General features: G+C 37.6%; 1 long non-coding RNA gene across 2 annotated transcripts in view; it reads left to right on the top strand.

Annotated features, from left to right (window-relative positions):
* Positions 1-15639, top strand: part of LOC102403646 — a 473607-nt gene that overhangs the window by 93128 nt on the left and 364840 nt on the right. For both annotated transcript variants that reach the window (XR_006553239.2, XR_006553238.2), the window contains one exon: positions 10327-10390. This is a non-coding gene — a long non-coding RNA (uncharacterized LOC102403646). The remainder of the gene's footprint in view (positions 1-10326; positions 10391-15639) is intronic.

Raw genomic sequence — 15639 nt, 5'->3', positions numbered from 1 at the left:
GTGGCTAGATATAGGAAATATATGTATGTGTACTGACTAATTCATGCATGCACATCTCTCTCTAGTGATCTATATCTATTTCATGTTGATACCCCTCACTTCAGCACCATAGTCTTCCTCCTTCCTTGTTTTTAGCTACTTCCTCTGATAGTAAAAAAAACCTGACCCTTATTAGGAACACAATACACTTATTCGTTCAACATTTTACTCAAATATATTAATAGTTTTTCAGAATTCCTATCCCATATTCCTGTAAAAAACAAATTTATCAGCTAGAATGTACTATTTGTATAGAGTTCTTTCTGTTCTTAGCCCAATAGTATCCTCTGAAAACATTTTTTTCAGGAATATGTAGGCTAGGTACGTTCTTATCCAACATCTTCACTGTGGTTATGTGATTCATTTGTAGTTCAGTTAAATTTGTTTGCCACAGGTTGTGTTCCTTATTTTCCACCACATTCTGGTTTGTTTATTATTTTTACATTTGCGTAAAGTATGGTAGTTTTGTTTAACTTTATAAGAAACCTCCGAACTGTTTCCAGAATAACTCCTGTCTTACATTCCCATCACAATGTATGAGTTTTAGTTGCTGAATATCATTGCCTGAACTTGGTGTTTCTATTGCAGTTGTTATTTTTTTTTAGTTTTACCCATTCTAATAGAGACATAGTGATATCTCATTGTGGGCTTTAAGTTGTACTTCCTTTATGATTAGTAACGTGGGGCATCTTTGAACATGTGTATCATCTATATATCTCCTTTGTTGAAGTGTCTGCTCAGATCTATTGCTCATATTTTAAGTTAGCTTGTTTGCTTTTTATTGAGTTTTCAAAGTTCTTTACATATTCTGGGTGCATGTCCTTTGTCTGTAACCTGATTTTCAGACAAACCTAGTCTGTAGCTTGTCTTTTCATTCTTTTGATAGTTTCTGTCACAAAGCAAACATTTTTAATTTTAATTCAGTCCAACTTATTTTTCTCTTTTATGGATCATGCTTTTCTTGCCATATCTGAAAACTTTTGCCTAACCAAAGGTCACCTGTATTTTTTCCTATGTTTTCTAAAAGAGTTTTATAGCTTTATTGTTTTTGTGGGCATGACCCATTTTATTTAATTTTTGTGTAAGGTGTGAGGAATAGGTCAAAGCACTTTTGGCATATGGATATCCACTTATTTAAGCCCTATTGTTGAAACGACTATCCTTACTCTGTTTTAGTGCCTTTGTGACTTTGTCGGTAATCACTTGATTCTACATGTATGTGTTTATTCCTGGACTCTCTTGTTTGTTCTTTGATCTACCTATTGATCTATCATTTCATTAATATTACATGGTCTTGATTTATAGTACCTTTATGTCTTCAAAATTGGTAATATGAGTCCTCCAACATCATTCATCTTTTTCAAAAATATTTTGTGTTCTAGTTTTTTTACTTCTTAAATTTTAGAATTGTAGAATCACCTACCATTTTTAGCTGATTAGATCATTTAGGAATTATCTAAATTTAGGAATTATCTAAAATTATCTAAAAATTTAGGATTAGATAATTTAGGAATTATCTAAAACTGTTGAACAACAACATAGCATTTTTAGATAATTCCTAAAAGTCTGCTTGCATTTGGATAGGGATTGCAGTGAATCTGTAGATCAAATGGGAGAGAATTGACATCAGTTAACAATATTTTCTTTTTCTAAATAGTTCACAATTTATATTATTTTTACTTAAATGTTTGGTAAGTTGCCAGTGCAATAATTTGAGCCAAGAGTTGTTTTTTGAAAGGTTTTAGACTATAAATTCATTTTCTTTAATAGGTATAGGATTTTCAGGGTATGTGTTTCTTTCTGAGTTAATTTTGATAATTTATGACTTTAAGGAATTGATCCATTTTAAATTTATGGGTATGGAAGTTTTTTTTTGGTTTCTTTTGCAGTATTCTCTTGTTAATATTATAATGTTGGTAGGTTACATTGTGATAATCCCTCTTTTGTTCCTGATGTTGATATTTTGGGGTTTTCTTTTGGTTAGTAAGGCTAGAGATTTATGATTTTTTAAAATCTTTTCAAAGAATCAACTTTTTATTTCACTGATATTCTCTATCATTTTTCTGTTTGCAATTTCAATAAGTTTTGTTCTCATTTTTATTTCCTTCTTTGGCTCACTTTGAGTACAGTTTACTCGTTTTCTAACTTATTGAAGTGGAGACTTAGATTAATAATTTGAGGTCTTCTTTTCTTATATAAGCATTAAATGCCATTAATTGCCATTTAAATACTGCTTTAGCTACCCATGTTTTGTAGTTTGATATAGTTCAAAATATTTTAAAAGTTTGAGACTTCCACTTTGATCTGTGGGTTATTTTAAAGTGTATTTTCTCGATGCACGATACTGGATGCTTGGGGCTGGTGCACTGGGACGACCCAGAGGGATGGAATGGGGAGGGAGGAGGGAGGAGGGTTCAGGATGGGGAACACATGTATACCTGTGGTGGATTCATTTTGATATTTGGCAAAACTAATACAATTATGTAAAGTTTAAAAATAAAATTAAATTAAATTAAAAAAAATAAATAAATAAAAGTGTATTTTCTAATTTCCAAAAATTGGAGCATTTTCCAGATATTCTTTCTTTTTTTTTTAAAAAATGATTTTTTAGTTTAGTTTTGTTATCTGAGAACATAAGTAGTAGTATTTCTATTCTTTAATTTGTTAAGATTTATTTTATGGTTCCAAATTGGTCTATGTTAGTGAGTGTTCCAGTTGCAACTGAAAAAAAATTGTATTTTGTTTCTTTTGAATATTCTATATAAATGTTAGTTAAATCTTCTGTTCTTGTTTATAATTCCACTTTATTCCTTAGATTAATTTATTAAAGTAGCTACTTCAGATTCTTTTCTGTAGTATTTGTGTGGTACTGTATTTCTCCATCTTTTATTTTTAATCCATTTAGGCCTTTATGTTCAAAGTAGGTTTTTTTGTAGAAATAATGATTTGGGTCTTATTTTTTTTAATCCAATATGGCAATCTCTATCTTTTAATTGCTGTGTTTAGACTATGGACATTTAATGCTATCATTTATATGACTGGGTTAAAATCTATCATTGCTAGCTGTTTTCTATTCTTTCCTTCAGTTCTTTTTTTCCCCCTCCCTTTTTAACACCTTTTCTGTTGTTAATTTAGCATCTTTTAATGATTTCATTTTACCTCCTATGTTGATTGATTTGTTATACTACCTTTTAAAAATAATTTTAGTGGCTACCTGATAGTTTAAACTATATATCTTTCCTTAGAGTCTAGCTTCAAATAATTTCATGAATGACATGAATAACATCATTTCATGCCTTCTACAAGGAACTTATAAACAATATATTCCTTCAATCATTTGTGATTTACATATACTATAAATCCACAATGTAGTCCTACTATTTTTACTTGAAAAATTATCTTTTAGAGCAATTGTTAGTAAAAATGATAAAAATGAATTCAATTTTACCTTTGTTCCATTTCTAGCAGTCATCATTTCTTTGTTTAGATCCAAGTTTCAGTCTAATATCATACTTTTTCTGTCTAAGTGAAAGTGTTAGTCACTCAGTAGTGTCTGACTCCTGATGACTGCATGTACTGTAACCCACCAGGCCCCTCTGTCTATGGAATTCTTCAGGCAAGAATACTGGAATGGATAGCTATTCCCTTCTCCAGGTGATCTTTCTGACCCAGGGGTCGAACCTGGGTCTCTTGCATTGCAGGCAGATTCTTTACCATCTGAGCCACCTTTTCTGCTAAACAATGCAATTATTCTTATTTATTGTGGTATAATTGATGATCAGAATATTACATATTTGAAATTTCACAAGGTGAAACATCAGCAAGATGACAGATTAAGAAGTTCAAACACTTGTCTCTTCCATGGAAATAGTTAAAACAACAGATAACTGCAGATTGATTAAAAAAAATAGCTTTGGAAGATCTGAGAACTACAATAAAGAAGAGCAGAAACCTTGGGGATTATGATAACAGAGAATTGCAGCATAGGAATAGGAAACATTTTACCTGCTTCACCCCAACCCACAGTCTAGAGCAGTTCAGTGACAAGAGAGATCCCCTCAGAGGGATTTCATCCTATGGGGAAATGAGAACAGAAGGACCTGCAGAAATCCTTGTCACCTTCATGAACATTTACAGCCTTTGCTACTGAGGATTCCTGCAGTCTTCACTGATGCTGAACTCAACTGATGGAGCTACCTAGAGTCTCTGCCACTGCATCTCCTCCCTGGGGCTAGAGCTGTTGCTATGGTGAAACCTTAGAAGCCTGAGTTGCTGCTTTTCCTTGCTCTCCTTGACTGGCACTACAGTGCCTTGCTACCTAGTGAACTGGAGCTGCCACTAGGCTGTGCCCTACTTCCTGGATCCCAAGTCATGCTTTGACCTTCCATCACTAGGGCTATGCAGTTGGAACTCTTTATCTGCACTGAAGGTCTTGAGTTTAAGATCTGGAACATGCCTTCATCAGGGCTTTAGTGTTGCTGCTCAACACCCTGCTCCTGGGGTCTGAGTCTGGACTTTGACCTGCCGTTCTCTGGGCATGTACCATTGCTGTATCCTGCAGTACTCTCTAAGTCACCTTCATGAGCACCAGAAACCCAGGTCCCAGTTCCATGGGTGATATGCATATGCTTACACCTCAAACACTGGTACCACTAATGTCTTCTGCATCTGTGCTGCAGGCTCCCGATGCCATGGTAAATCCATGTGCCCCTGAGCCCAGGATCCTGGGTCCACTGCCTTTCACCTCATTTGTGAAATTCATCTACATCTCCCATCCCTCCCCACCCCACACATATACACATACCTCATGCTTGGTTAAGATACTTTCCTCTGATAGATCCTTAGTCCTACCCCTTTCTATCAGTGCTAAAGCTCACATACTGTCTTGCTTTCTCTGGATTTCTCGCCTTGAGTCTCACACAGGTGGCCTGACTTCTTCTAAATGTGAAATAACTCTATTGTTTTATCCCTTGCCATACTCTAAAAGGGATCCAAAGGTGTAATTGTACTATTCTGGTGCCCTAAGGCACAGACACTTAGTCTTAGCACTGCTGCTGCTGCTGCTGCTGCTAAGTCGCTTCAGTCGTGTCTGACTCTGCGCGACCCCATAGATGGCAGCCCACCAGGCTCCCTCGTCCCTGGGATTCTCCAGGCAAGAACACTGGAGTGGGTTGCCATTTCCTTCTCCAATGCATGAAGTGAAAAGTGAAAGTGAAGTCACTCAGTCGTGTCCAACTCTTCGCGACCCCATGGACTGCAGCTTACCAAGCTCCTCCGTCCATGGGATTTTCCAAGCAAGAGTACTGGAGTGGGGTGCCATCGCCTTCTCTGGCCTTAGCACTGGAACCAGTTAATTGGGCCCTCAAACAACTCAGTTGAGATCTGAGGCTGGAACACTTCTGCTCTGTGCTCTTGTTTCTCTATCCTTTAGAATTGTCATGTTTCAGGCTTGGAGGAAATCATAAAGACCAAGCATTCAATAGTTATCAACTTTCATTCTTTTGCAACAAAAGGAAGAATAATGTAGACAAGGATAAGAATCTCCCATTGACGCAGGTCAGTTGAGTTTACTCACTACAAAGATAATTTGCTTTGTGGGTATGTGCAATTATCTTCTTTCAGTTCTCTTATTCTTTAGGTAAGAATACTGACATGAGTTACCATTTCCTTCTCCAGGCGATCTTCCTCACCCAGGGATTGAACCCGGCTCTCTTGCTTTGCAGGTGGATTCTTTACTGTCTGAGCCACCAGGGAAGCCTTAGCTATTCTATACCTGTCCAGTAGGTTTTTATTGTAATCAATGAACTGATATAATTTATATATTAAAAAAAATTAGTTGCAGATATTGTTCTACATTTGTAGTAACAAATTACCTGTGGTGACTACAGCTGTGAATCGGAAAGTAAAGTTGAAAACTTCTGTACCTGGCCTAACCCTTCAACTGACTTTTGAGATCCTATGTTTCTGTCAAATTTATTCATCTTGCACTTGCACACCTCTAGTGGCAGAGGATCTGATTTGCTTCTTCCTGAGGGAACTCCAATAATTAGTAAGCTCAGTCTGGATGGAGCTGAATTATCTCTCTGAAATGTTTCCCCGCCAGTTTTATTGTATATTCTTAGGCCATGTAGGAGGTGTCTGTGAAGAGGTCACGACAGATGGCAGACCTTTGGCTTCTTCCTTGTGGTGTTGGCCAAACCTATGATGGTACCACTAGACTTGATGTAGTCATTCTGGATAACAGGGAATTCTGCTTGATGATTAGGGCTGGTTAGCATTCTTGAAGCAGAGATGAAAGCATTTTGAAGAATGTCCAACCAGGAGAAGCATGTGGAGAAATTGGAGGTGAGGAAAACTCAGAGAAGATGCTCTTTGCCCTCTCTAAATGTCAGTGAATACCAGTCTTACCCAAAGGAGCAGTAGAGTCTAAGAAAGGGAATTTATCTCTGTAGAAATGAATCCTGATCCACAGTATGAGGGCCAATAGAATTATTTTCTGGACACAGCAAGAGTTTATAAATGCAATAAGTGTTCAAGAATCTGTATTTCAGAAAGAGAATGACTGGGTTTGAATCAAAGCTCTGCCATGCCATTTTGGACAGACTGTTCAAGCTTTAAACATTAGCTTCTTTATCTGCATATTTTGGATAATAATAACACTAAGTCATTATGAGATTAAATGTGATAAGTTATGTTATGGGTCACTAAAGGGCATTATTATTTATACTTAAAAATTTACATTCAAGTTAAAAGAGGTAATATTGGTAAAAATTTCAGAGTTAAGATAGCACACTTATTTTTTGGATTAATTTAAAATTTATACAAATTGAAAATCAAACTCATTAAATGGCCTCCCCTACTCTTTTTGTTCCCCTCCTAACTGATGTTTAGAAGCAGAGGATAGCTTTGCTAATCTCATCTTGGCAACTCTTTTCAAAGACTGTAGATTACTATGGAAATATTGCATTTAAAACTATGAGCTTAATGATAAGTGCCATCATGACTCTGCTGGTTGTACTTTTCTATTCATGGGCATTCAGATGTATAAGACATTTCTTCTCTGATGGTACATACACAATCTCTGAAATATCTTGATTCAACTACTTGGATTAGGGATTCTGTGCAGACATAGCCAACATTGTTGCTGGAGGGAAAATAAGAAGAAGCCAATGTGAGAATAACCACAGGTGGCTCAGATGGTAAAGAATCTGCGTGCAATGTGGGAGACTCAGGTTCAATATCTAGGTCAGGAAGATCCCCTGGAGAAGGGCATGGCTACCCACTCCAGTATGGCAACTTGCCCAGAGAATTCCATAGACAGAGAAGCCTGGTGGGCTACAGTCCATGGAGTCACAAAGAGTCAGACACGACTGAGTGACTAACACACACAATAAACATATGTTCCAATAAAATACCTGTTCTGTGATATTGTCTTTCAAACTTTAACTGGATGGGCCAAAATGGTGTCTTATTGCTTGATTTAACTGAAGTTGAACATTTTATCATATATTAATAAGCAAAAGTATTTTTTTATTGTGAAATTTCTGTTCATGTCTTCTGCCCATTTTCTATTGGATTGTATATGTCCTACTTAAATTAGGTTACCTTATTGTTATTGTGTTATTTTTTAACATTATTTGTATTGATTTGTAGAAAATATCTGTACATGTCAAGGAAATGATCACTTTTACATGAAGAATTTTTTATATTTTATATAATTTAAGTAGTGATGGTATCTAAAATATAAATCAGGGAATTATCAATATATCTTTAAGTTCTGGAAAATGATTTCTGTGTGTGTATGTTCATTATATGTGCTTTATTTGCAGTACTCCCAGATCAGTACTAATTTCTAATTAAAATAAAAAAGAAAAAAACATAAGTTCAGTTTTTATTATTGCTTCTTTCTTTTTTCTTTTTTTTAATTTTATTTTATTTTTAAACTTTACATAATTGTATTAGTTTTGCCAAATATCAAAATGAATCCACCACAGGTATACCTGTGTTCCCCATCCTGAACCCTCCTCCCTCCTCCCTCCCCATACCCTCCCTCTGGGTTGTCCCTGTGCACCAGCCCCAAGCATCCAGTATCGCGCATCGAACCTGGACTGGCGACTCGTTTCATACACGATATTATACATGTTTCAATGCCATTCTCCCAAATCTCCCCACCCTCTCCCTCTCCCACAGAGTCCATAAGACTGATCTATGTCAGTGTCTCTTTTGCTGTCTCGTACACAGGGTTATCATTACCATCTTTCTAAATTCCATATATATGCGTTAGTATACTGTATTGGTGTTTTTCTTTCTGGCTTACTTCACTCTGTATAATAGGCTCCAGTTTCATCCACCTCATTAGAACTGATTCAAATGTATTCTTTTTAATGGCTGAATAATACTCCATTGTGTATATGTACCACAGCTTTCTTTTCCGTTCATCTGCTGACGGACATCTAGGTTGCTTCCATGTCCTGACTATTATAAACAGTGCTGCGATGAACATTGGGGTACACGTGTCTCTTTCCCTTCTGGTTTCCTCAGTGTGTATGCCCAGCAGTGGGATTGCTGGATCATAAGGCAGTTCTATTTCCAGTTTTTTAAGGAATCTCCACACTGTTCTCCATAGTGGCAGTACTAGTTTGCATTCCCACCAACAGTGTAAGAGGGTTCCCTTTTCTCCATACCCTCTCCAGCATTTATTGCTTGTAGACTTTTGGATCACAGCCATTCTGACTGGTGTGAAATGGTACCTCATAGTGGTTTTGATTTGCATTTCTCTGATAATGAGTGATGTTGAGCATCTTTTCATGTGTTTGTTAGCCATCTGTATGTCTTCTTTGGAGAAATGTCTATTTAGTTCTTTGGCCCATTTTTTGATTGGGTCATTTATTTTTCTGGAGTTGAGCTGTAGGAGTTGCTTGTATATCCTCGAGATTAGTTGTTTGCCAGTTGCTTCATTTGCTATTATTTTCTCCCATTCTGAAGGCTGCCTTTTCACCTTGCTAATAGTTTCCTTTGTTGTGCAGAAGCTTTTAAGTTTAATTAGGTCCCATTTGTTTATTTTTGCTTTTATTTCCAGTATTCTGGGAGGTGGGTCATAGAGGATTCTGCTGTGATGTATGTCGGAGAGTGTTTTGCCTATGTTCTCCTCTAGGAGTTTTATAGTTTCTGGTCGTACGTTGAGATCTTTAATCCATTTTGAGTTTATTTTTGTGTATGGTGTTAGAAAGTGTTCTAGTTTCATTCTTTTACAAGTGGTTGACCAGTTTTCCCAGCACCACTTGTTAAAGAGATTGTCTTTAATCCATTGTATATTCTTGCCTCTTTTGTCAAAGATAAGGTGTCCATATGTGCGTGGATTTATCTCTGGGCTTTCTATTTTGTTCCACTGATCAATATTTCTGTCTTTGTGCCAGTACCATACTGTCTTGATAACTGTGGCTTTGTAATAGAGCCTGAAGTCAGGTAGGTTGATTCCTCCAGTTCCATTCTTCTTTCTCAAGATAGCTTTGGCTATTCAAGGTTTTTTGTATTTCCATACAAATTGTGAAATTATTTGTTCTAGCTCTGTGAAGAATACCGTTGGTAGCTTGATAGGGATTGCATTGAATCTTTAAATTGCTTTGGGTAGTATACTCATTTGCACTATATTGATTCTTCCAATCCATGAACATGGTATATTTCTCCATCTATTAGTGTCCTCTTTGATTTCTTTCACCAGTGTTTTATAGTTTTCTATATATAGGTCTTTAGTTTCTTTAGGTAGATATATTCCTAAGTATTTTATTCTTTCCGTTGCAATGGTGAATGGAATTGTTTCCTTCTTTTCTCGTTCTGTTTTCTCATTATTAGTGTATAGGAATGCAAGGGATTTCTGTGTGTTGATTTTATATCATGCAACTTTACTATAATCATTGATTAGTTCTAGTAATTTTCTGGTGGAGTCTTTAGGGTTTTCTATGTAGAGGATCATGTCATCTGCAAATAGTGAGAGTTTTACTTCTTTTCCAATTTGGATTCCTTTTATTTCTTTTTCTGCTCTGATTGCTGTGGCCAAAACTTCCAAAACTATGTTGAATAGTAATGGTGAAAGTGGGCACCCTTGTCTTTTAAAAAAAAGCATCTCTTTCTTAAACTTCATTAACAAAGATGCTTGATACAAGTGCACCACTTTTGTTCTGAGATTCCGTAAGCTTTATTTATTCATTTTAGTCTTAAATATATGTCAAAATGGGTAAGAATTTAGTTAAGAATACCACAGTTTTTATTCTCTGTTCTTTCTTCTAGATAGAGCATTGAGCAGCAATCATATTTTGCTTAAGGAAGTTCACTGCATACACTTGTTCCCAAGGTACTGTGCTATGCCCTTATACTGTTTGGATATATCTGAATGTAATTTCTTGTTTCTCTTAGTTTTACCAATAATATCTAGCAATATTTTAAGCTTGGGGTGTTCAATAATGCTTATAGTTAGTTAAGTAGGAATTGGTGCATTATTAACATTCATCATAGCAGCAATAGTAGTAGAAGTAGTATTTAGAGTTGTTGTTTTTAACATTTCTTCTGTTGGATATAAGAAAAGAGGAAAATATGGTCAGTTTCTTCATCTGGAAAATAGGAACACTAATGGCCTTTCCCCATGAGTTTTTTTTAAGTTTTAAAGAATTAATACATGAAAAAGTTGGCTTAAAGCTCAACATTCAGTAAACTAAGATCATGGCATCCAGTCCCATCACTTCATGGGAAATAGATGGGGAAACAGTGGAAACAGTGTCAGACTTTATTTTTTGGGGCTCCAGAATCACTGCAGATGGTGATTGTAGCCATGATATTAAAAGACGCTTACTCCTTGGAAGGAAAGTTATGACCAACCTAGATAGCATATTCAAAAGCAGAGACATTACTTTGCCAACAAAGGTCCATCTAGTCAAGGCTATGGTTTTTCCTGTGGTCATGTATGGATGTGAGAGCTGGACTGTGAAGAATGCTGAGTGCCGAAGAATTGATGCTTTTGAACTGTGGTGTTGGAGAAGACTCTTGAGAGTCCCTTGGACTGCAAGAAGATCCAACCAGTCCATTCTAAAGGAGATCAGCCCTAGGTGTTCTTTGGAAGGACTGATGCTAAAACTGAAACTCCAGTACTTTGGCCACCTCATGCGAAGAGTTGACTCATTGGAAAAGACTCTGATGCTGGGAGGGATTGGGGGCAGGAGGAGAAGGGGACGACAGAGGATGAGATGGCTGGATGACATCACTGACTCGATGGACTGAGTCTCAGTGAACTCCAGAAGTTGGTGATGGACAGGGAGGCCTGGCATGCTGTGGTTCATGGGGTCGCAAAGAGTTGGACACGACTGAGCGACTGAACTGAACCGAACTGAACTAAAAGCACATGGACTCACGTCTAACATATAACAGCTTCTCAACAAAAAATATCTTTTATTATCATGTATCAATATTAAATCCTAATTCAAGAGAAAGCATTTCCACTCAAATTTTCCTGAGCCACTGAGGCACACTAATAGTTCTTCTTTTCTGGAGGCAGTTCTGCTCCCAGAGGTAAGTGTTAGGACTTGAGAAAAGCCCATAGATGTCAGATGTTTGCTCCAGGGTCAAATTTGTCCATGAAAAGGGTATTCTTTCTTCATTCTCAGTAAAACATAGAGTGCTCAGCAATGCTCAAGTCACTCCCTAAATCTACTAAATTAAGTCCTTTTCTAGGAAAATTACCAAGTAGAGGGAGGAAAACAACTGCATGTCATTCAATATTGTGTGTACACTTAGGTCTTTTAGTACATAGAGTTTGATTCTGTGCTTAACCAAGGAAGAAATGTGGTTCTTGCTAATGAGTTGAGCACATAGGAATTTGGAGATGTTCATTGTCAACAGTGCTTCCAGGAAGAGTTTCCCCTCCATTGTCGTGGTTCATTATTGGATTATATGATTTTCATTTTTTCCGTCCCCAGCCTTACCACTTTAAATGTTCCATCCTTTGCAATCAAATGCAATTCTTAAGCTTCATTTAGAAGTAACAATAGTGGTGTTCTATGGAATGGAAAAAGAAAAGGAAGACAAAAAATAGAGATGAGATCTAATTTACCAGAACACATCTTAAGAAATGAGAAGAAGATAAACCTGTCCCTTGGAACCCACAACACTCCAGTATAGGGCCTAGTGTGGGGAATTCACAGTGGATTGGGGTTTTACAGGCAGATTTCTGGGAAACAGGGTTTTGTTGGAATGGGGAGTCATAGAGCCATGGGCCTGTTGCAAAAATATTTGGGAACCCTGTCTGTTTAACAGCCTCCAAAATACTTCCAAAGGTCACAAATGCTAAAAATAATAGAAACAACTTCCCTGGATTGGGAGCAAGCTCTGCAAAGTGAAGATGGTATAGGACTAAGCCTCTGGATATAGGGGGAAAAAATCAACTTCTCTATAAATCTTGGTTTACTACTATGTTCACTTCTTGCTTTCTGTCTCTGGTCATGCAGACAGGAGGGCACCTGGTTAGGAGTCCAAAGAACTAAGGACTTATTACTACACCATGACCTCATCTATCATCTCTATGAATCTACACTCTTGAAAGTGAAAGTGTTAGTTGCTCCGTCGTGTTTGACCCTCTGTAACCCCAGTGGACTGTAGCCTGCCAGGCTCCTCAGTCCATGGAATTTTCCAGGCAAGAATACTGGAGTAGTTTGCCAATTGACATCCTTAAATGTCCTCTTTTGATGCTATGAGCCTATGATCCTACTTTTCAAGTGCAAGGGCTGAAATCATAGGGTTAAATGTAAGCAAGATCCTTTCTAAGCAAGCCAGGCTGTTTTGATGAATACATTTTTGTGTAAAGTTGTGGACTTTTTGAACACAAAATCATTAATCTTATCATTCTTCCAGCTGCCTCTACCTCCCACACCCACCCGTTTCCCATGCATTTTTAGATTGTTTTAAAATCAGCCTCAGACAAACCAACACAGATTTATAAAATATGATTATTAGACTATATCTTGCATTTTAGGAATTTAGAGCTGCTTAGGCACTCGGGAAATTTCAGGTCCAATTTCTGTATTTTCAGGCAGAGCAGCAAAATGATTTCTACTTGAAGATGAGATATTGCAGCTGTCCTGCTCATAACCCTCGGGCTCTGCCTTCCAGTACACTTTTCCTGACTGCTAGACCCACATCTGCATATCTTTGCCTAAGGACTTTCCCTGGCCTTTTGGAGGTGACTCTGCCCACACACATGGCAGGCCAGAGATGCCTGAGGAATTACTGCCTTATACTCCAGCATCCTTTGGTCAGTGATAGAAAGTATGTATGATATACTGGGAGAAGATAATAGCAAATGAAGCAATTGACAAACAACTAATCTCGAGAATATACAAGCAACTCCTGCAGCTCAACTCCAGAAAAATAAATGACCCAATCAAAAAATGGGCCAAAGAACTAAATAGACATTTCTCCAAAGAAGACATACAGATGGCTAACAAACACATGAAAAGATGCTCAACATCACTCATTATCAGAGAAATGCAAATCAAAACCACTATGAGGTACCATTTCACACCAGTCAGAATGGCTGCGATCCAAAAGTCTACAAGCAATAAATGCTGGAGAGGGTGTGGAGAAAAGGGAACCCTCTTACACTGTTGGTGGGAATGCAAACTAGTACAGCCACTATGGAGAACAGTGTGGAGATTCCTTAAAAAACTGGAAATAGAACTGCCTTATGATCCAGCAATCCCACTGCTGGGCATAACACTGAGGAAACCAGAAGGGAAAGAGACACGTGTACCCCAGTGTTCACCGCAGCACTGTTTATAATAGCCAGGACATGGAAGCAACCTAGATGTCCATCAGCAGATGAATGGAAAAGAAAGCTGTGGTACATATACACAATGGAGTATTACTCAGCCATTAAAAAGAATACATTTGAATCAGTTCTAATGAGGTGGATGAAACTGGAGCCTATTATACAGAGTGAAGTAAGCCAGAAAGAAAAACACCAATACGGTATACTAACGCATATATGTGGAATTTAGAAAGATGGTAACAATAACCCTGTGTACGAGACAGCAAAAGAGACACTGATGTATAGAACAGTCTTATGGACTCTGTGGGAGAGGGAGAGGGTGGGAAGATTTGGGAGAATGGCATTGAAACATGTAAAATATCATGTGTGAAATGAGTTGCCAGTCCAGGTTCGATGCGCGATACTGGATGCTTGGGGCTGGTGCACTGGGACGACCCAGAGGGATGGAATGGGGAGGGAGGAGGGTGGAGGGTTCAGAATGGGGAACACAGATATACCTGTGGTGGATTCATTTTGATATATGGCAAAACTAATACAATTATGTAAAGTTTAAAAATAAAATTAAAAAAAAAAGAAAAAAAAAGATATCATATATAAGTATCGCAGTTTCATCCCCATCAATTCTCACCTTTGCCTGTTTAAAGTAACTTTGAGGCGCATGTTCTGCACTGGCTCCCAGAGTTACCAACACTGGTAACCTGAATAGTTATCACTTATAATGTATGTAGTGTAATAGTTTCCCCTATACTGGCATCCTTTCATTCCCTGACTTATCTTCCCTATTACCTGGGTTCCCTAGATTACCTTCCAAATATCTGCCATTTGTGCACAAATCCTAACCTCAGGTTCTACTCCTGGGGGAATTCAAAGATGCGTCTGCACCTTGTACATATGTCTACCACGTTTTCCTAGCAGAAGGATTCCTAATGGGTTGCTTTTATTGCTGTGACCCCTGCCAGCTGATAGATTTGTTGATGATTGTCAGTAAGTTTGCATCGTTGCTTGCTCAGGCTTTTGTACAGTCCTAGCATGTTGTAAGATGTGGTACATCTTTGTGGCAATGAATTAAATTGAATTTCCAAGACTTTTTCATTGGTTACGCCAAAGCTGGAAAGAAGTGCCCAGGGCTCTTGAATCCTATGTTTCTTTTCATGCAACAGCATCACCCACACCTTCTGTGATGGACCTCTACCGCTTGTGACCACCCAGCATGCATTCCACCCTAGACAGTTTCAGTCCCCATAGCTAGGGTGTGCCTTCCAGTTCATGTAGTCCTTCCCTCTGACCATAGTGATCTGCTCAGAGATCCAAACTTTTGGAACTGCTGAACTGAGAAGCCTATTCTTTCTCTCTTCTTACTTTCCTTTCTCCCTTACTCCCTCCCTTTCTCTCTCTCTCTATTTCCTTCTTTTATTCATTCTTTCATTATTACTAGAGCTACTGAACTTATAGGAATGTGAGCCTAGAGCTTGCTGGTGGACTACTTTCTATCCAAAGGAGAGAGCCTGCTCAAAGTAAAATCAATAGAATAAAAGATGGAATGAATAGAGCAAGGGGAGAGAGAGTAGAGAGAGATTGAATCCTAAAGACACTGTCTTAGGTCTTGCATACAGACGTGCTTAAAAGATCTTGAACTTTTCAACTATGTAAGTCAACATATTACCATTTTTGCTTAAGTCAAAATGAGTTTCTTAGAGTTCTTGAGTTTCTTAGAGTTAAACACAAACTTTAGTTAAATTATTGTACCCACTTAGCACCAGACCCTGTTCAGGTACTAGAGATTCAGA

Source organism: Bubalus bubalis, chromosome 9, assembly GCF_019923935.1.
Source record: "Bubalus bubalis isolate 160015118507 breed Murrah chromosome 9, NDDB_SH_1, whole genome shotgun sequence".
In the NCBI taxonomy this organism is placed as follows: domain Eukaryota; kingdom Metazoa; phylum Chordata; class Mammalia; order Artiodactyla; family Bovidae; genus Bubalus; species Bubalus bubalis.
The sequence above is the reverse complement of the archived record's forward strand: the minus strand, read 5'-3'. Positions and strand labels throughout refer to the sequence as shown.